The 21,165-nt window shown below is 36.8% G+C and overlaps 1 long non-coding RNA gene across 1 annotated transcript in view; it reads right to left on the bottom strand.

Moving 5' to 3' along the window:
• The window catches only part of LOC113605616 (uncharacterized), a 35,186-nt gene that overhangs the window by 8,127 nt on the left and 5,894 nt on the right, over positions 1–21,165 (bottom strand). The window lies entirely within an intron of this gene.

Here is a 21,165-nt window from a genome sequence, read left to right as displayed (position 1 = left end):
AAGGAATTTTTCTAGGCAAGAAACACAACAGAAGGAAAAGACCTACAATAACAAACCCAAAACAATTAAGAAAATGGTAATAGGAACATACATATCAATAATTACCTTAAATGTAAATGGATTAAATGCTCCCACCAAAAGACACAGATTGGCTGAATGGATACAAAAACAAGACCCATATATATGCTGTCTACAAGAGACTGACTTGAGACCTAGGGACACATACAAACTGAAAGTAAGGGGATGGAAAAAGATATTCCATGCAAATGGAAATCAAAAGAAAGCTGGAGTAGCAACTCTCATATCAGACAAAATGACTTTAAAACAAAGACTATTACAAGAGACGTAAAAGGACACTACATAATGATCAAGGGATCAATCCAAGAAGAAGATATAACAATTGTAAATATTTATGCACCCAACATAGGAGCACCTCAATACGTAAGGCAAATACTAACAGCCATAAAAGGGGAAATCAACGGGAACACAATCATAGTAGGGGACTTTAACAACCCACTTTCACCAATGGACAGATCATCCAAAATGAAAATAAATAAGGAAACACAAGCTTTAAATGATACATTAAATAAGATGAGCTTAATTGATATTTATAGGACATTCCAACCAAAGACAACAGAATACACTATCTTCTCAAGTGCTCATGGAACATTCTCCAGGATAAATCATATCTTGGGTCACAAATAAAGCCTTGTTAAATTTAAGAAGATTGAAATCATATCAAGTATCTTTTCTGACCACAATGCTATGATACTAGATATCAATTACAAGAAAAAATCTGTAAAAAATACAAACACATGGAGACTAAACAATACAGTACTTAATAACAAAGAGATCACTGAAGGAATCAAAGAGGAAATTAAAAAATACGTAGAAACAAATGACAATGAAAACACGACGACCCAAAACCTATGGGATGCAGCAAAAGCAGTTCTAAGAGGGAAGTTTATAGCAATACAATCCTACCTCAAGAAACAAGAAACATCTCAAATAAACAACTTAACCTTACACCTAAAGCAACTAGAGAGAGAAGAACAAAAAACCCCCAAAGTTAGAAGAAGGAAAGAAATCATAAAGATCAGATCAGAAATAAATATAAAAGAAATGAAGGAAACAATAGCAAAGATCAATAAAACTAAAAGCTGGTTCTTTGAGAAGATAAACAACATCGATAAACCATTAGCCAGACTCATCAAGAAAAAATGGGAGAAGACTCAAATCAATAGAATTCGAAATGAAAAAGGAGAGGTAACAACTGACACTGCAGAAATACGAAGGATCATGAGAGATTACTACAAGCAACTCTACGCCAAAAAAATGGACAAACTGGAAGAAATGGACAAATTCTTAGAAATGCACAACCTTCCGAGACTGAACCAGGAAGAAATAGAAAATATGAACAGACAAATCACAAGCACTGAAATTGAAACTGTGATTAAAAATCTTCCAAAACACAAAAGCCCAGGCCCAGAGGGCTTCACAGGTGAATTATATCAAACATTTAGAGAAGAGCTAACACTTATCCTTCTCAAACTCTTCCAAAATATAGCAGAGGAAGGAAGACTCCCAAACTCATTGTACGAGGCCAGCAACACTCTGATACCAAAACCAAAGATGTCACAAAGAAAGAAAACTACAGGCCAATATCACTGATGAACATAGATGCAAAAATCCTCAACAAAAAACTAGCAAACAGAATCTAACAGCACATTAAAAAGATCACACAACATGATCAAGTTGAGTTTATCCCAGGAATGCAAGGATTCTTCAATATATGCAAATCAATCAATGTGATACACCATATTAACAAATTGAAGGAGAAAAACCGTATGATCATCTTAATAGATGCAGAGAAAGCTTTTGACAAAATTCAACACCCATTTATGATAAAAACCCTCCAGAATGTAGGCATAGAGGGAACTTTCCTCAACATAATAAAGGCCATATATGACAAACCCACAGCCAACATCATCCTCAATGGTGAAAAACTGAAACCATTTCCACTAAGATCAGGAACAGGATAAGGTTGTCCACTCTCACCACTATTAGTCAACATAATTTTGGAAGTTTTAGCCACAGCAATCAGAGAAGAAATAAAAGGAATCCAAATCAGAAAACAAGAAGTAAAGCTGTCACTGTTTGCAGATGACATGATACTATACATAGAGAATCCTAAAGGTGGTACCAGAAAACTACTAGAACTAATCAATGAATTTGGTAAAGTAGCAGGATACAAAATTAATGCACAGAAATCTTGCATTCCTATACACTAATGATGAAAAATCTGAAAGTGAAATTAAGACAACACTCCCATTTACCACTGCAACAAAAAGAATAAAATATCTAGGAATAAACCTACCTAAGGAGACAAAAGACCTGTATGCAGAAAATTATAAGACACTGATGAAAGAAATTAAAGATGATACAAATAGATGCAGAGATATACCATGTTCTTGGATTGGAAGAATTAACATTGTGAAAATGACTCTACTACCCAAAGCAATCTACAGATTCAATGCAATCCCTATCAAACATACCACTGGCACAGAACTAGAACAAAAAATTTCACAATTTGTATGGAAATACAAAAGATCCCGAATAGCCAAAGCAATCTTGAGAAAGACAAACGGAGCTGGAGGAATCAGGCTCTCTGATTTCAGACTATACTACAAAGCTACAGTAATCAAGACAGCATGGTACTGGCACAAAAACAGAAATACAGATCAATGGAACAGGATAGAAAGCCCAGAGATAAACCCACGCACATATGGTCACTTACCTTTGATAAAGGAGGCAAGAATATACAGTGGAAAAAAGACAGCCTCTTCAATAAGTGGTGCTGGGAAAACAGGACAGCTACATGTAAAAGAATGAAATTAGAATACTCCCTAACACCATACACAAAAATAAACTCAAAATAGATTAGAGACCTAAATGTAAGACCAGACACTATAAAACTTAGAGGAAAACATAGGAAGAACACTCTGACATAAATCACAGCAAGATCTTTTTTGACCCACCTCCTAGAGTAATGGATATAAAAACAAAAATAAACAAATGGGACCTAATGACACTTAAAAGCTTTTGCACAGCAAAGGAAACCATAAAGAAGATGAAAAGAGAACCCTCAGAATGGGAGAAAATATTTGCAAATGAATCAACAAAGGATTAATCTCCAAAATATATAAACAGCTCATGCAGCTCAATATTAAAAAAACAAATCACCCAATCCAAAAATGGGCAGAAGAACTAAATAGACTTTTCTCCAAAAAAGACATACAGGTGACCAAGAAGCACATGAAAAGCTGCTCAATATCACTAATTATTAGAGAAATGCAAATCAAAACTGCAATGAGGTTATCACCTCACACCAGTTAGAATGGGCATCATCAGAAAATCTGCAAACAACAAATGCTGGAGAGGGTGTGAAGAAAAGGGAACTCTCTTGCACTGTTGGTGGGAATGTAAATTGGTACAGCCACTATGGAGAATAGTATGGAGGTTCCTTAAAAAACTAAAAATAGAATTACCATATGATCCAGCAATCCCAGTACTGGGCATATACCCAGGGAAAACCATAATTCAAAAAGACACATGCACCTCAATGTTCACTGCAGCACTATTTACAATAGCCAGGTCATGGAAGCAACCTAAATGCCCATCGACAGATGAATGGATAAAGATGTGGTACATATATACAGTGGAATATTACTCAGCCATAAAAAGGAACGAATTTGGGTCATTTGTTGAGACGTGGATGGATATAGAGACTGTCATACAGAGTGAAGGAAGTCAGAAAGAGAAAGACAAATATCGTATATTAATGCATATATGTGGAACCTAGAAAAATGGTACAGATGAACCAGTTTTCAGGGCAGAAATTGAGACATAGATGTAGAGAACAAACGTATGGACACCAAGCGGGGAAGGCGGCATGGTGGTGTGAGTGGTGGTGTGATGAATTGTGCAATTGGGATAGACACGTATCCACTGATGTGTATAAAATTGATGACCAATAAGAACCTGCTGTATAAAAAAATAAATTAAATTTAAAAATTAAAAAAAAATAGGTTGTCCTGAAGAGGTTAAAAAATCTCATTGTTTCCATAGGATTCAAAAGTCATGTGCTACTCCAAAGGCATAGTGACTGTCAGTATAAATAACTGCTATCTGGTCTTAGTTGGCAAGCTCTGGTTAAGGCAATTAATAGAGGTTATTCTGCTGACTTTGTTTTTGGTATATAAGAGCTTTCATTTATGTCCACTGTGGGCATTACTACATATCCAACTTCATAATGTACCTGCTCATTCTTTAAGTAGGACCCATCTGTAATTCAAATTAGATCAGCATTACCAATAGGAGCTTTTTGTAATTCATTCCTGGGAGCAAGATGATAATCAGTTAACAAAATGAAGTCATGTGTTTTCTTTCTGTGGTTCTGGAAGCAAAGTTGCAAGGTTAAGGTTATTACATTGAACCAAAGTAATATTAGGTGCAGAAAGCAACAATATTTCATAAGAAGTTAGTCAGCTTACAGAATACTGCTGAGTGTGGTAAGAGTTTAGAAGACTCTCAACTGAGTGTGGGACATAAAATAAATAGTTAAAGGGGACCCCATTTCTATTTCTTCAGTAACCTTACACAAGCAAGCCACTGTTGAAACAGCCCTCATAAAAAGTGGAAGTCCTTTCACTTCTGGGTCTAATTTTGCTTTGGAGCATAAAGGCAATTCATCTATAAGCATTTTTGCAAAAGCATAAGAGTAAGACAGCAACTGCCTATAAATGAAAAAAGACTTAAAATTTAAAGCATGGTTAGTGACTTCCCTGGTGGTCCAGTGGTTAGGATGCCATGCTCCCAATGCAGGGGGCCTGGGTTCAATCCCTGGTCAGGGAACTAGATCCCACATGCATGCCACAACTAAGAGTCCACATGCCACAACTAAAATATCCTGCATGAAGCAACTGAAGGATCTTGCATGCCACAGTGAAGATCCTGCACATAGCAACGAAGATCCCACATGCTGCAACTAAGATCCAGCGCAGACTAATAAATATTAAAAAAAACACAAAACATGGTTGAAGACCTGATTACAATGCCGCTGTCATGGAAATTTCACTATTTCTGTGACATACAACATTTTAAGATAATAACTAGAATTATGACTGACTACATACCAGGACATTTCAAATTTTAGGAACTTCATATAATTTCTAGAATATTTATATTAACAACCCATACAATATAATCTAAGAAGGTTTATCATTACTCATTTCACCACGTTTCCCAGGTAATTTAACATACCAGATAAATCTAATTAGTTTAATATTTCCCTTTGAGATGTTCAGGGGCCCTCTGAAGCATCCCAAAGTTAGCTAGAGATCAGAAGAACTTCATTTAGAATTTGATTTGAGGAAGTCTTTCAAAGATATCAAAAGGTTTTAAACACGTGGCCAAGTAAGATCATAAGTCACTGTGAAACAATACTTATTCATTTAACCAAAGTGACAATAAAAGATTTCAAGGGCAAATTCAGAAAGATACAACAGACTGCCTAAGAGGTAAAGAAACTGTACAATATGCTACCAAAATCAGATCAATAGTACAAGAAAATTTTATCCTCTTTACAGAGAAAAAAACAAATTCTAGTTTTGTACCATTTTATTTTCAATATTAAAATTCATACCTTTAATTAAATTCAATCTAATCTTAGTCCTGACCATGCCTAAAACTCTTTTCTCACAGTTCCCTTTTTATTATTTAAAAAATTTTTAATTTATTTTTTGGCTGCATTGGATCTTTATTGCTGAGCGTGGGCTTTCTCTAGCTGTGGAGAGCGTGGGCTACTCCTCGTGGTGGTGCGTAGGCTTCTCATTGCAGTGGCTTCTCTTCTTGCAGAGCACAGGCTCTAGGTGCATGGGCTTCAGTAGCTGCAGCACACAGGCTCAGCAGTTGTGGCTCGTGGGCTCTAGAGCACAGGTTCAGTAGTTGTGGCACACAGGCTTAGTTATTCCGTGGCATGTGGGATCTTCCTGGACCAGGGATCGAACCCATGTGCCCTGCATTGGCAGGTGGATTCTTAACCACTGTGCCACCAAGGAAGTCCTGAAGTATTTTTATTTTTAATATTTATTTATTTATTTGGCTGCGCCGGATCTTAGCTGCGGCACGCAGGATCCTTTAGTTGCGGTATGTGGGATCTAGTTTCCTGACAAGAGATCGAACCCAGGCCTCCTGCACTGAGAGCATGGAGTCTTAACCACTAGATCACCAAGGAAGTCCCTCACAGTTCCCTTTTTTAAATGAATTTCTACATGTACATGCCACTTCATAGTACAATCTTTCAATAATAATGCAAAAGATACATGTACAAAAATAATGCACAAATTATTTATTAATAATCTCAAACATATTTAGTCTCTCTGTAATAAGAGGTCTAAAGTAGGTCAATATAGATTTCTTTAGCAATAAATGTTTCAGTATTTTATCCTATTAAAAGTGATCTAGGGCTTCCCTGGTGGCGCAGTGTTTGAGAGTCCGCCTGCCGATGCAGGGGACACGGGTTTGTGCCCCGGTCCGGGAAGATCCCACATGCCACGGAGCGGCTGGACCCGTGAGCCATGGCCGCTGAGCCTGCGCGTCCGGAGCCTGTGCTCCATAACGGGAGAGGCCACAACAGTGAGAGGCCCGCGTACCACAAAAAAAAAAAAAAGAAGTGATCTAGACAGTCAATGAATTGCCATCATTTAACTTAATGTAGCAGAACTGTGAAGTTTCAAGTTAACAAAAATCTGGAGAAACTGTTTCCAGGTAGACACATCATAAAATGTAATCATTCTTAAAGAGTTCACCCAAATACTTTGATCCCATTTATCTCTATTTCATTACTTATGAAAATATCATCATACCAAGTTAATTATCTTGTTGACAAATTTTATAACAGAGGTAACATGAGCTTACTGGCATTTAGTAAACCTAGGTACAATAAAAGTATTATATTTAATGTTGATGACTTTAAAGATGTGTCTATATTAATTAAACCATCAACTAAAACTTGTTTTCACTTATTAAAGATTAATCTTAGATCATATGAACACTTAAAAATTTTGGATAGCTTGAGTTACATTCAGAAGTATTTGATTTCTAAGTACTCACTTTTAAGTCAATTAAATACAGCTCTTTTACAAATTATTTTTGGTAATATCATCTGGAGGTAGGGACATATCATATTTATAATGTACACACAGACATACATATATCCAAATAGACACAGAGGTCTCATAGTTTTCCTGCTCGAGTTTTAAAAGGCCTCTTTTCCCTTTTTTTTTCTTTTTTCAGTTTTAGTTTCTACTAGTTGAGCTAAGACTGTAGTCTCAGGAAATGTAGGATGTGTTTACATTTCAAGGACATGATAAGAGTTACAACTTCAAACTTTCTCCCAAAATTACTTTTGTTCTCTTAGGGTCAGAATTTTGAAAAGATGTTTTATTAAGCCCACTTTCTCTAATTAGACATGCAAGAATCAGTTTTGGAATGTCAAAAAGTTCCACCCTGGCCATGTAAGAGTTAAGATACACAGACTGAGAAGATATGAGAAATGTTTAATAAACAGCTATAAGATCTAAGGAACAGAGATGAACAATACAATAACTGAAATGAAAACTACACTATAAGGAATCAACAGCAGAATAAAGAGGCAGAAGTATGGATAAGTGATCTGGAAGACAGAATGGTGGAAATCACTGCTGTGGAACAGGATGAAGAAAAAAGAATGAAAAGAAATGAGGACAGTCTAAGAGACTTCTGGAAAAACATTAAATGCACCAACATTCTCATTATAGGGGTCCAGAAGGAGAAGAGAGAGAGAAAGTACCTGAGAAAATATCTGAAGAGATAATAGCTGAAAATGTCCCTAACATGGGAAACAGTCACCCAAGTCCAGGAAGCACAGAGTACCAGGCAGGATAAACCCAAGGAAGAACATGCTGAGACACATATTAATCAAATTGACAAAAATTAAAGACAAGGGCTTCCTTGGTGGTGCAGTGGTTAAGAACCCACCTGCCAATGCAGGGGACACGGGTTTGAGCCCTGGTCTGGGAAGATCCCACATGCTGCGGAGCAAATAAGCCCACGCACCACAACTACTGAGCCTGTGCTCTAGAGCCCGTGAACCACAACTACTGAACCCACGTGCCACAATTACTGAAGCCTGCGTGCCTAGAACCCGTGCTCCACAACAAGAGAAGCCACCGCAATGAGAAGCCCGTGCACTGCAACAAAGAGTAGCCCCCCGCTTGCCACAACTAGAGAAAGCCCACGCACAGCAACAAAGCCCCAACACAGCCAAAACTAAATAAATAAATAAATTTATTTAAAAAAATTAAAGACAAAGAGAAAATATTAAAAAGCAACAAGGGAAAAGCAACAAATAACATGCAAGGAAATTCCCATAAAATTATCAGCTGATTTTTCAGCAGAAACTCTGCAGGCCGGGAGGCAGTTGCACAATATATTTAGAAGTGATGAAAGGGAAGAACTTACAGCCAAGAACACTCTACCCAGCAAGGCTCTCATTCGGATTCAATAGAGAAATCAAAAACTTTACAAACAAGCAAAAACTAAGAGAATTTAGCACCACCAGACCAGCTTTGCAACAAATGCTAAAGGCACTTCTCTAGGCAGGAAAGAGACAATAACTTAAAACAATCTTGTATCAATACATTTATAGACTGCTATATCAAAACCTCATGGGAACAGCAAACCCCAAAACTATAATAGATACACACACAAAAAAGAAAAAGCAATCCAAACGTAGCACTAAAGATGGTCATCAAATCACAAGAGAACAAAAGAGGAAGGGGAGCAAAAAGATGTACAAAAATAAATCCAAAACAATTAACAAAATGGCGGTAAGAACATACACGTCGATAATTACCTTAAATGTAAATGGATTAAATGCTCCAACCAAAAGGCATAAACTCACTGAATGGATACAAAAACAATACCCATATATATGGGTAAAAGAGACCCACTTCAGATCTAGGGACACATACAGACTGAAAGTAAGGGGATGGAAAGAGGTATTCCATGTAAATGGAAATCAAAAGAAAGTTGGAGTAGCAATACTTTTATCAGACATAATAGACTTTAAAATAAAGACTGTTACAAGAGACAAAGAAGAACACTACGAAATGATCAAGGGATCAATCCAAGAAGATATAATAATTTTAAATAAATATGTACCCAACACAGGAGCATTTCAATATATAAGGCAAATACTAACAGCCATAAAAGGAGAAATCGACAGTAACACAATAATAGTGGGGGATTTTAACACCCCACTTTCATCAATGACAGATTATCCAGACATAAAATCAGTAAGGAAACACAGGCCTTAAATGACACATTAGAGCAGATGGACTTAACTGATATTTATAGAGCATTCCATCCAAAAGCAGCAGAATACATATTTTTTTTAAGTGCACATGGAACTTTCTCCAGGATTGACCATACACTGGACCACAAAGCAAGCCTCGGTAAATTTAAGAAAACTGAAATCATATCAAGCATCTTTTCCAGTCACAATGCTGTGAGATTAGAAATCAACTACAAGAAAAAAACTGTAAAAAACACAAACATGTGGAGGCTAAACAACATGCTACTAAACAACCAATGGATCACTGAAGAAATCAAAGACAAAATCAAAAAATACCTAGAGACAAATGAAAACAAAAGCACAATGATCCAAAACCTATGGAATGCAGCAAAAGCAGTTCTAAGAAGGAAGTTTATAGCAATACAAACTTACCTCAGGAACAAGAAAAATCTCAAATAAACAACCTAAACTTACACCTAAAGCAACCAGAGAAAGACCAAACAAACCCCAAAGTTAGTAGAAGGAAAGAAATCATAAAGATTAGAGCAGAAATAAATGAAACAGAGACGAAGAAAATAATAGCAAAGACCAATGAAACTAAAAGCCAGTTCTTTGAAAAGATAAGGAAAATTGATAAACCTTTAGCCAGACTCATGAAGAAAAAAAGGGAGAGGGCTCAAATCCATAAAATTAGAAATGAAAAAGGAGAAGTCATAATGGGCACCACAAAAATACAAAGGATCATAAGAGACTAATACAAGCAACTATGTGCCAATAAAATGGACAACACAGAAGAAATGGACAAATTCTTAGAAAGGTACAATCTCCCAAGACTGGACCAAGAAGAAACAGAAAATATGAACAACTCATAAGTACTGAAATTGAAACCGTGATTTAAAAACTCCCAAACAGGGACTTCCCGGGTGGCACAGTGGTTAAGAACCCGCCTGCGAATGCAGGGGACACGGGTTTGAGCCCTGGTCCTGGAAGATCCCACATGCCACGGAGCAACTAAGCCTGTGTGCCACAACTACTGAGCCTGTGCTCTAGAGCCCACGAGCCACAACTACTGACCCCAAGTGCCACAACTACTGAAGCCCGCATGCCTAGAGCCTGTGCTCCACAACAAGAGAAGCCACCACAATGAGAGGCCCATGCACCACAACAAAGAAGAGCCCCCACTTGCTGCAACTAGAGAAAACCTGCGAGCAGCAACGAAGACCCAATGTGGCCAAAAATAAATAAACAAAATAAAATAAAATAAAAACTCCCAACAAACAGAAGTCCAGGACCAGATGGCTTCACAAGCAAATTCTATCACACATTTAGAGAAGAATTAACTCCTATCCTTGTGAAACTATTCCAAAAAACTGCAGAGAAAGGAACACTCCCAAACTCATTCTATGAGGCCACTCTCACCCTGATACCAAAACCAGACAAACATATCACAAAAAAAGAAAATTACAGGCTAATATCACTGATGAACATAGGCAAAAATCTTCAACAAAATACTAGCAAACCAAATCCAACAATATATTAAAATGATCATACACCACAATCAAGTGGGATTCATCCTAGGGATGCAAGGATTTTTCAATATCCACAAATCAATCAGTGTGACACACCACATTAACAAATAGAAGAGTAAAACCATATGGTCATTTCAATAGATGCAGAAAAATATTTTGACAAAATTCAATACCAATTTATGATAAAAACTCTCCAGAAAGTGGGCACAGAGGGAACAAATCTCAACACAATAAAGGTCATATACAAAAAATCTACAGCTAACATCATACTCAGTGGTGAAAAGCTGAAAGCATTTCTTCTAAAATCAGGAACAAGACAAGGATGTCCATGCTCACCACTTTCATTCAACATAGTTTTGGAAGTCCTAGCTATGGCAGTCAGAGAAGAAAAAGAAATAAAAGGAATCCAAATTGGGAAAGAAGAAGGAAAACTGCCACTGTTTGCAGATGACATGATACTATACATAGAAAATCCTAAACACACTACCAGAAAACTACTAGAGCTCATCAATGAATTCAGTAAAGTTGCAGGTTACAAAATTAAAACACAGAAATCTGTTGCATTTCTAACAACAAAAGATCAGAAAGAGGAATTAAAGAAACAATCCCATTTACCATCACATCAAAAAAGAATAAAATACCTAGGAATAAACCTACCCAAGGAGACAAAAGACCCATACTCTAAAAACTATAAAACACTGATTAAAGAAGTGGGAGATGACACAAAGAGATGGAAAAATATACCATGTTCTTGGATTGGAAGAATAAATACTGTTAAAATAACTATACTACCCAAGGCAATCTACAGATTCAATGCAGTCCCTATCAACTTACCAGTGGCATTTTTCACAGAACTAGAACAACAACAAAAAAAACCTTAAAATATGTATGGAGACACAAAAGACCCTGAATAGCCAAAGCAATCTTGAGAAAGAAAAACAGAGCTGGAGCAATCAGGCTCCCTGACTTCAGGCTATACTACAAAGCTATAGTCATCAAAACGGTATGGTACTGGCACAAAAATAGACATGTAGATCAATGGATCAGGATAGAAAACCCAGAAATAAACCCACACACCTATGGCCAATTAATCTATGGCAAAGGAGGCAAGACCATACAATGGAGGAAAGGCATTCTCTTCAATAAATGGTGCTGGGAAAACTGGACAGCTACATGTAAAATAATGAAATTAGAACACTCCTTAACACCATATACAAAAATAAACTCAAAATGGATTAAAGATCTAAATGTGAGTTTCTATAAAACTCTTAGAGGAAAACTAAGGCAGAACACTCTCTGACAAATTGCAGCAGTATCTTTTTCAAAATACAACCCACAGAATGGGAGAGAGTATTTGCAAACAACATGACCGACAAGGAATTAGTCTCCAAGATTTACAAACAGCTCATGCTGCTTAATATCATAAAAACAAACAACCCAATTCAAAAATGGGCAGAAGACCTAAATAGACATTTCTCCAAAGAAGACATACAAATGGCCAAGAAGCACATGAAAAGATGTTCAACGTCACTATTAGAGAAATGCAAATGAAAACTACAATGAAATATCAACTCACATCAGTAAGAATGGTTATCATCAAAAAATCCACAAACAGGACTTCCCTGGCAGTCCAGTGGTTAAGACTCTGAGCTCCCAATGCAGGGGGCATGGCTTTGATGCTTGGTCAGGGAACTAAGATCCCACATGCCGTGTGGCACGGCCAAAAATAAATAAATAAAATCCACAAATAATAAATGCTGGAGAGGGTATGGAGAGAAGTGAACCCTCCTATACTGCTGGATGGAATGTAAATTGGTACAGCCACTGTAGAGAACAGTATGGAGGTTCCTTAAAAAACTAAAAATAGAGCTACCATATGATCCTGCAATCCCACTCCTGGGCATATATCTGGAGAAAACTGTAATTCGAAAAGATATGTGCACCCCAATGTTCATTGCAACACTGTTTACAATAGCTAAGACATGGAAGCAACCTAAATGTCCATTGACAGATGAATGGATAAAGAAGATGTGGTACATATATACAATGGAATACTACTTAGGCATTAACAAGAATGAAATAATGCTATCTGCAGCAACATGGATGGACCTGGAGTTTATCATACTAAGTGAAGTAAGTCAGAGAAAGACAGATACCACTTATATGTGGAATCTAAAAAAAAAAAAAAAAAAGATACAAATGAACTTATTTACAAAACAGAAACAGACTCACAGATTTAGAAAACAAACTTACAGTTACCAAAGGGGAAAAGTTGTGGGGAGGGATAAATTGGGAGTTTGGGATTTACATATATGCACCACTATATTTAAAATAGATAACTAGGGAATTCCCTGGCAGTCCAGTGGTTAGGACTCCATGCTTCCACTACAGGGGGCATGAATTTGATCCCTGCTTAGGGAACTAGACCCCTCATGCCACGTGGCCCATTGTCTGGATATTCCACAGTTCATTTATCCATTCACTTACTGAAGGACATCTTGGTTACTTCCAAGTTTTGGCAATCATGAATAAAGCTGCTATAAACTTCCCTATACCAGTTTTTTTTAAAAATAGATAACCAACAAAGACCTACTGTAAAGCACAGGGAACTCTACTCAATATTCTATAATGACTTAAATGGGAAAAGAATTTGAAAAAGAATAGATATATGTACATGTATAAATAAATCACTTTGCTGTACACCTGAAACACAGCATTGTAAATCAACTATACTCCAATATAAAATAAAAATTAAGAGAATAAAAAATAGAATAGCTCCTGAAGGCTAAAGGAACAATTTGACACCCCCCCAATAACAATGTTGGATTGTGTATCTGTCTGTATGTGTATTATAATAAATATTTATGGACCCATACACATATAAATGACATACACACATATAAATGAGGTAGGAACAACAGTTCCTTATAGAAGGATTCTTATTAGTAAATATAGAAGAAATAAGGAAGGTAAAAAAAATCATAATTAGCTAATCACAATTTTAATTGTTGCAGGCAAGATCCACTAATGAATGTTAAAATCAGTGAATGAAAGTTTAATGAGAAACAAGATAGTCATGTAGCTTCAAAGTATCTCCCCAAATGTATTAACTCCAAAGAGAAAAACAGTAAATTTACAATGGAAAATTTAACAGACAAGTGATCAAGTAACCAAATGATCAAGGCTAACATCACCAGTAATAGCACATATTGTATCCCTTGATGTAATGTGCTGAAGAGGGTACATCACCACTGAGGTATTCTTCCCTTCAAAATCTATCAATTCAATCTAATCATGAGAAAACATTAGATAAATCCAAACTGATGAATATCCTACAAAATACCTGACTTACTGCTAAACCCAAAGCCATGCAGAATTTTTCCTATTTTATAAGTTTTATAGCATTTTATATGTGGGTCTATAATTCATTTTGAGTTAATTTTTTATTAAGGGATAAGGTCTGTGTCAGGGTTACTTTTTTTATCCTTTTGCATATGGACATTCAATTATTCCAGCATCATGTTTTGAAATGACTTAGCCGTTCTCCATTGAACTGCCTTCGTGCTATACTGAAAAAAAAAATCAATTGACCATATAGATATGAGTCTATTTCTGGAGTCTCTATTCTATTCCCTTGATCTATATGTCTATTCTTTCACTAATAACATGCTGCTTTGATTATCGTAGCTTTACATTAAGTCTTGAAATCAGATAATGTGAATCCTACAACTTTTTTTTCCAGAATTGTATTGGCTATTTCTGTTCCTTTGTCTTTCCATAAAATTTTAGCATCAACTTGATATCTACAAAAAAGACTTCTGGTATTTTGATTTGAATTGACTTAAATCTATAGCTCAAATTGGAAAGAACTGACACGTTAACAATATTGAGTGATCCAATACATGAATAAAAATCTATATGTGGTGGGGGAGGGATAAACTGGGAATTTGGGATTGACATACACACACTACTATATTTAAAATAGATAACCAACAAAGTTCTACTGTATAGCAGAGGGAACTCAGCTCAATATTCTGTAATAACCTACACGGGAAAAGAATTTGAAAAAGAAGAGATACATATATATGTATAACTGAATCACTTTGCTGTACACCTGAAACTAACACAACATTGTTAATCAAGTATACTCCAGTATAAAATAAAAATTAAAAAAAAATAGGGCTTCCCTGGTGGCACAGTGGTTAAGAATCCACCTGCCAATGCAGGGGACATGGGTTCGAGCCCTGGTCTGGGAAGATCCCACATACCGTGGAGCCACTAAGCCCATGTGCCACAACTACTGAGCCTGCACTCCAGAGCCCACGTGTCACAACTACTGAAGCCCACGCGCCTAGAGCCCATGCTCTGTAACGAGAAGCCACTGCAATGAGAAGCCCGCGTGCTGCAACGAAGAGTAGCCCCCACTCACCACAACTAGAGAAAAGCCTGTGCACAGCAACAAAGACCCAACACAGCCAAAAAAAAAAAAAAAAGGTGTAGTCTGTTGTGTTTTTACATGTGTATATACCTGCAGAAATATCAAGATAATGGATGTATTCATCACCTGCAAAAGTTTCTTGGTGCATTTTTGTATATATCCTCCTTTCTATTCCTTATCCCCAAGCAAGAACTGATCTTTGTGACTACATATTAGTATAAATTTTCGACAATTTTATATAAGTGGTATTTTGTTTGTTACATTTAACATAATTATTTTGACATTCATCCCTTTTATGTTGCTGTTTTGTATTCCATTTTGTGAATGTACAAAAATGTCTTTATCCTTTTTTTTTTTTTTTTTTTGTGGTACGCGGGCCTCTCACTGCCCTGGCCTCCCCCTCTGTGGAGCCCAGGCTCCGGACGCGCACGCTCAGCGGCCATGGCTCACGGGCCCAGCCGTTCCACGGCATGTGGGATCCTCCCGGACTGGGGCACGAACCCGCGTCCCCTGCATCGGCAGGCGGACCCTCAACCACTGCGCCACCAGGGAAGCCCTATCCATTTACTTTTTGATGGACATTTGAGTTATAGTTTTTGTCCAGTGATAATAAAACTGCTTTGAATATTCACGAACAAAAAAATCTATATGTGAAAACATAAATAAATATATTTATTTAGGTATTTGAATTCTATCATTCTTTTGTAGTTCTCCACACAGATTCTGTAAATATTTTATTAGATTTATACCTAAGCATTTCACCTTTTGGGTTGCTATTGAAAATGGTATTTTTTAAATTTTTTTTAAACTTATATTTTATTGAATATCAATATTTAATATTTTCAAGACATGAACAGAATCTACATTTAACACAAATAACTGGAGTACGAGGTTTTAGTTGTGCAAAATGAAGAAATTCTAGAGAGATAATGTGCAGCATGTCAACTATAGTTAACCATACTGTATCGAATACTTGAAATTTCCTAAGTATGTCTTTTTAAAAATGTTTATATTTTAAAATTTTTTATTGGAGTATAGTTGATCTACAATGTTGTGTTAGTTTCACGTGTACAGCAAAGTAAATCAGTTATACATACACATATAGGTATTGTTTTTTTAAATTCAACTTCTAGGTGTTCATTGCTAGTATAGAAAAAATGACTGTTTTTTAAATTTTTTATTATTTTTAAAAGATTTTGGCCACACTGCACGGCACGTGGGATCTTAGTTCCCCAACCGGGATTGAACCCCTGCTCCCAGCATTGGAAGGTGGACTCTTAACCACTGGACCACTGGGGAAGTCCCAAAGATGACTTACTTTTTCTTAAATTAAAAAAATTTTTTTTTATTTAAAAAAAAATTTTTTTTTTGGCTGCATTGGGTCTTCATTATTGTGCACGGGCTTTGTCTAGTTGCAGCAAGTGGGGGATACTCTTTGCTGCAGTGCACGGGCTTCTCATTGTGGTGGATTCTCTTGTTGCAGAGCACAGGCTCAGGAGTTGCGGCATGCGGGCCCTAGAGTGCGCAGGCTTGAGTAGTTGTTGCACATGGGCTCAGTAGTTGTGACACACAGGCTCTAGGGTGTGTGGGCTTTGGTAGTTGTGGTGCATGGGCTCAACAGTTGTGGCTTGTGGGCTCTAGAGCGCAGGCTCAGTAGTTGTGGTGCACGGGCTTAGTTGCTCTGCAGCATGTGGGATCTTCCTGGACCAGGTATCAAACCCGTGTCCACTGCATTGGCAGGCAGATTCTTAACCACTGCGCCACCAGGGAAGTCCATGACTGACTTCTGTATACTGATTTTGTACTCTGTGATCCTGCTAAAATTTCTATTAGTTCCAAGAATCCTTTTTGTAGGTTCTGTGGGATTTGATAGCCATGTCTAATAATACTAATTAATAAATTTCAGAGATCTGTCTGGAGAATGCAAACCTATTTAATTAACAATATTAGCAAAAAAGTTTCTCAGAAGAAAAAGGTGATGTCCCCTCCCCAACCTTAGAATTTACAATGAAAGAGATATCATTCTTACCTTATAAAATTTCTGATGTGATAAAATGACAAATAGAGAATATTAACAAAGGCTTAGCTTTGTTACCCTGTCCAATACAGAGCATGTGAATATTTATAACTATAAGCACCTTACTATGTTTTCTAATATTATTAAAAATATATCCTTGGAATTGTTGTTCCTATCATGGAATCTTGTAAGATACCTGGACTTCAGAGATTATTGCTAAAATCTATGAGAATAACCTCACATCTCTAAAAAAGTAAGAAATTCTGAATGACTATCTTGGTGATTTGCTATTCTAGTGACATCTCTATAATCTTTAAGGTGTAAATACGTATAAGGCTTGTCAAATTAGATAAGGATTACTAGTATTTCCTTCTTACACACACAGAGGTTTAATTGACTAGTTGGAAGTCCTGGTCTCCTTTAAATTAATAAGTATGCTCCTTTCTGCATATTATTCATTAAGAGAACTGAGCAAGTGGGATGCAGCAAAAGCAATTCTAAGAGGGAAGTTTATAGTGATAAATGCCTACATTAAGAAAAAAGAAAGATCCAAAATAATTAACCTAACTTTACATCTCAAGGAACTAGAAAAAGAACAGAGTAGGACTAAAGTAGCAGACAGAAGAGCAAAATCTCATCAAAAGAGCAGAAATGAAATAGGCACTAGAAAGGCAAACAGAAAAAAAATCAATGAGACTAAGAATTGGTTGTTAGAAAAGATGAACCAAATTGAGAAACCTGTAGCTATACTCAACAAGAGAGAACTCAAACAAAATTATAAATGAAAGAGAAGACATTACAACTGATACCAAAGATAAGAGACTATTATGAACAATTATACAGAAACAACTGTATAACCTAGAAGAAATAAATCCTAGAAACATACACCTACCCATACTAAATCATGAAGAAATAGGAAATGTAAATAGTAAGGAGTAAGGAGATTGTAACAAGTAAGGAGATTGAATCAGTTATCAAAAACTTCCCAATACTGGGACTTCCCTGGTGGCGCAGTGGTTAACACTCTGCACTCCCAATGCAGGAGGTCTAGGTTCAATCCCTGGTCTGGGAACTAGATCCAACATGCATGCCACAACTAAGAGTTCACATGCCACAACTAAGGAGCCCGTGTGCCACAACTAAAGAGCCTGCCTGCTGCAACTAAGACCCAGTGCAACAAATAAATAAATAAATGTTTTTTAAAAAACAAAAAACTTCCCAATACTGAAAAGCTCAGGATCAGATGGTTTCAGTAGTGAATCCCACCAAACATTTATAGAAGAGTTAATGTCATGCCTTCTCAAACCCTTCCAAAAATGGAAAAGGAAAGGACACTTCCAAACTCATTTTACAAGGCCAGCATTACTCTGAGACCAAAGCCAGATAAGGACACTACAAGAAAAGAAAACGACAGGCCAATATCCTTGATGAATATAAATGCAAATATTCTAAACAAAATACTAATAAGCCCAATTCAACAGTACATTAAGAGGATCATAGTGGGATTGATCAAGTGGGATTTATCCCTGGAATGCAAGAATAAACCCCTGGGATGCAAATCAATAAATGTGGTATACCACATTAATAGACTGAAGGATAAAAATCATAGGATCACCTTATTAGATGCAGAAAAAGCACTGACAAAATTAAAATTCCTTTCATGGTAAGAACTCTCAAAAAACTGGGTATAGGGCTTCCCTGGTGGCGCAGTGGCTGAGAGTCCGGCTGCCGATGCAGCGGACACGGGTTCATGCCCCGGTCCAGGAAGATCCCACATGCCGCAGAGCGGCTGGGCCCGTGAGCCATGGCTGCTGAGCCTGCACATCCAGAGCCTGTGCTCCGCAATGGGAGAGGCCATAACAGTGAGAGGCCTGCGTACCACAAAAAAAACCCAAAAAACACACAAAAAAAACTGGGTATAGAATATATCTCAAAATAATAAAGGCCATATACAACAAACTCACAGCCAATATCATACTCAGTAGTGAAAGGTTGACAGCTTTTCCTCTAAGATCAGGAAAAATGTAAGGGTGCCCTCTCTCACCAATCCTATTCAACATAGTACTGGAAGTGCTAGAGCAATCAGGCAAGAAAAATAAATAAAAAGCATCCTAATCAAAACTGAAGAAGTAAAATTTGTCTGTTGATGACATGAACTTATATGTAGAAAAATCCTAAAGACTCCACCAAAAACTGATAGAACTAATACACAAATTGAGTAAAACTGCAGAATATAAAACCAACATACAAAAATCAGTTGTATTTCTATGCACTAACACTGAAGTATCTGAAAAAGAAATAAAGAAAACAATTCCATTTAAAATAGCATCAAAAACAAGAAAATATTTGGGAATAAATTTTACCAAGGAAATGAGAGATCTGTACAGTGAAAACTATGACACTGATGAAAGAAACTGAAGAAGACACAAATTAATGAAAGGTATTCTGCGTTCATGGATCAGAAGAATTAATATTGTTAAAATGTCCATACCACCCAAAGCTATCTATAGATTCAATGCAATCCCTATCAAAATTCCACTGGCATTTTCACAGAAATAGAAAAAACAATTCTAAAATAGGTATGGAACCCAAAAGACCTTGAATAGCTGAAACAATCTTGAAAAAGAAGAACAAAGCTGGAGACATCACAGGTCCTGATTTCAAACTATACTACATAGCTAGTCAAAACAGTTTAATACTGACATAACAACAGACACATAGACCAACAGAATAGAATTAAGAGCTCTGAAATAAACTCACAAATATTCAGTCAACTGAGAGTTGACAAAGGAGCCAAAAATACACAATAGGGAAAGGAAGCCTCCTCAATAAATGATGCTGGGAAAACTGGATATATTCACATGCAAGAGGATGAAACTGGACCCGTATCTTACACCACTAACAAAAATTAAGTCTCTAATTCATTGAATTAGAGACTTAAATGTAAGACCTGAAAACATAAAACTACTAGGAGAAAACGCTGGGAAAACTGGTGTTGGCAATGATACACACACACACACACACATATACACACACATGCACACATACATATAGGCTGCACTGCACAGCTTGCAGGATCTTAGTTCCCCAACCAGGAATCGAACCCAGGCCCCCAGGAGTGGAAGTGGGGAGTCCTAACCACTGGACTGCCAGGGAATTCCCTTGGCAATGATATTTTGGACATGACACCAAAAGCACAGGCCACAGCAGAAAAAATAAACAAGTAGGACTCCATCAGACTAAAAAACTTCTGCACAGCAAAAGAAACCATTAACAAAATAAAAAGGTAGGCTTCAGAATGGAAGAAAATATTTGCAAACCATACATGTGATAAGGGATTAATAACTCAAACATATAAGAAGCACATACAACTCAAGAGAAAAAAATCTGATTAAAAAATGGGCAGAAGGGACTTCCCTTCCAATGGTTAAGACTCTGTGCTTCCACTGCAGGGGACATGGGTTCAATCCCTGGCTGGGGAACTAAGATTCCCACATGCTGCACAGCACAGCCAAAACATAAATAAATAAAAGGCAGAAGACCTAAATAGACATTTTCCCAAAGACATACAAATGGTCAACAGGTATGTGAAAAGATGCTTGACATCACTAATCAGGGAAATGCAAATCAAAACCACAATGAGATATCACCTCACACCCGTTAGAAATGTCTATCCCTAGGAAGACAAGATAACAAGTGTTGTCAAGGATGTGGAGAAAAGGATGCCCTTGTACACTGGTGGCAGAAATGTAAATTTGTGCAGCCATTATAGAAAACTGTATGG

Source organism: Aethalodelphis obliquidens, unplaced genomic scaffold, assembly GCF_003676395.1.
Source record: "Aethalodelphis obliquidens isolate GAN/ISIS:26980383/991018 unplaced genomic scaffold, ASM367639v1 scaffold43, whole genome shotgun sequence".
In the NCBI taxonomy this organism is placed as follows: Eukaryota; Metazoa; Chordata; class Mammalia; order Artiodactyla; family Delphinidae; genus Aethalodelphis; species Aethalodelphis obliquidens.
This window is presented reverse-complemented; position numbering and strand designations above follow the sequence as displayed.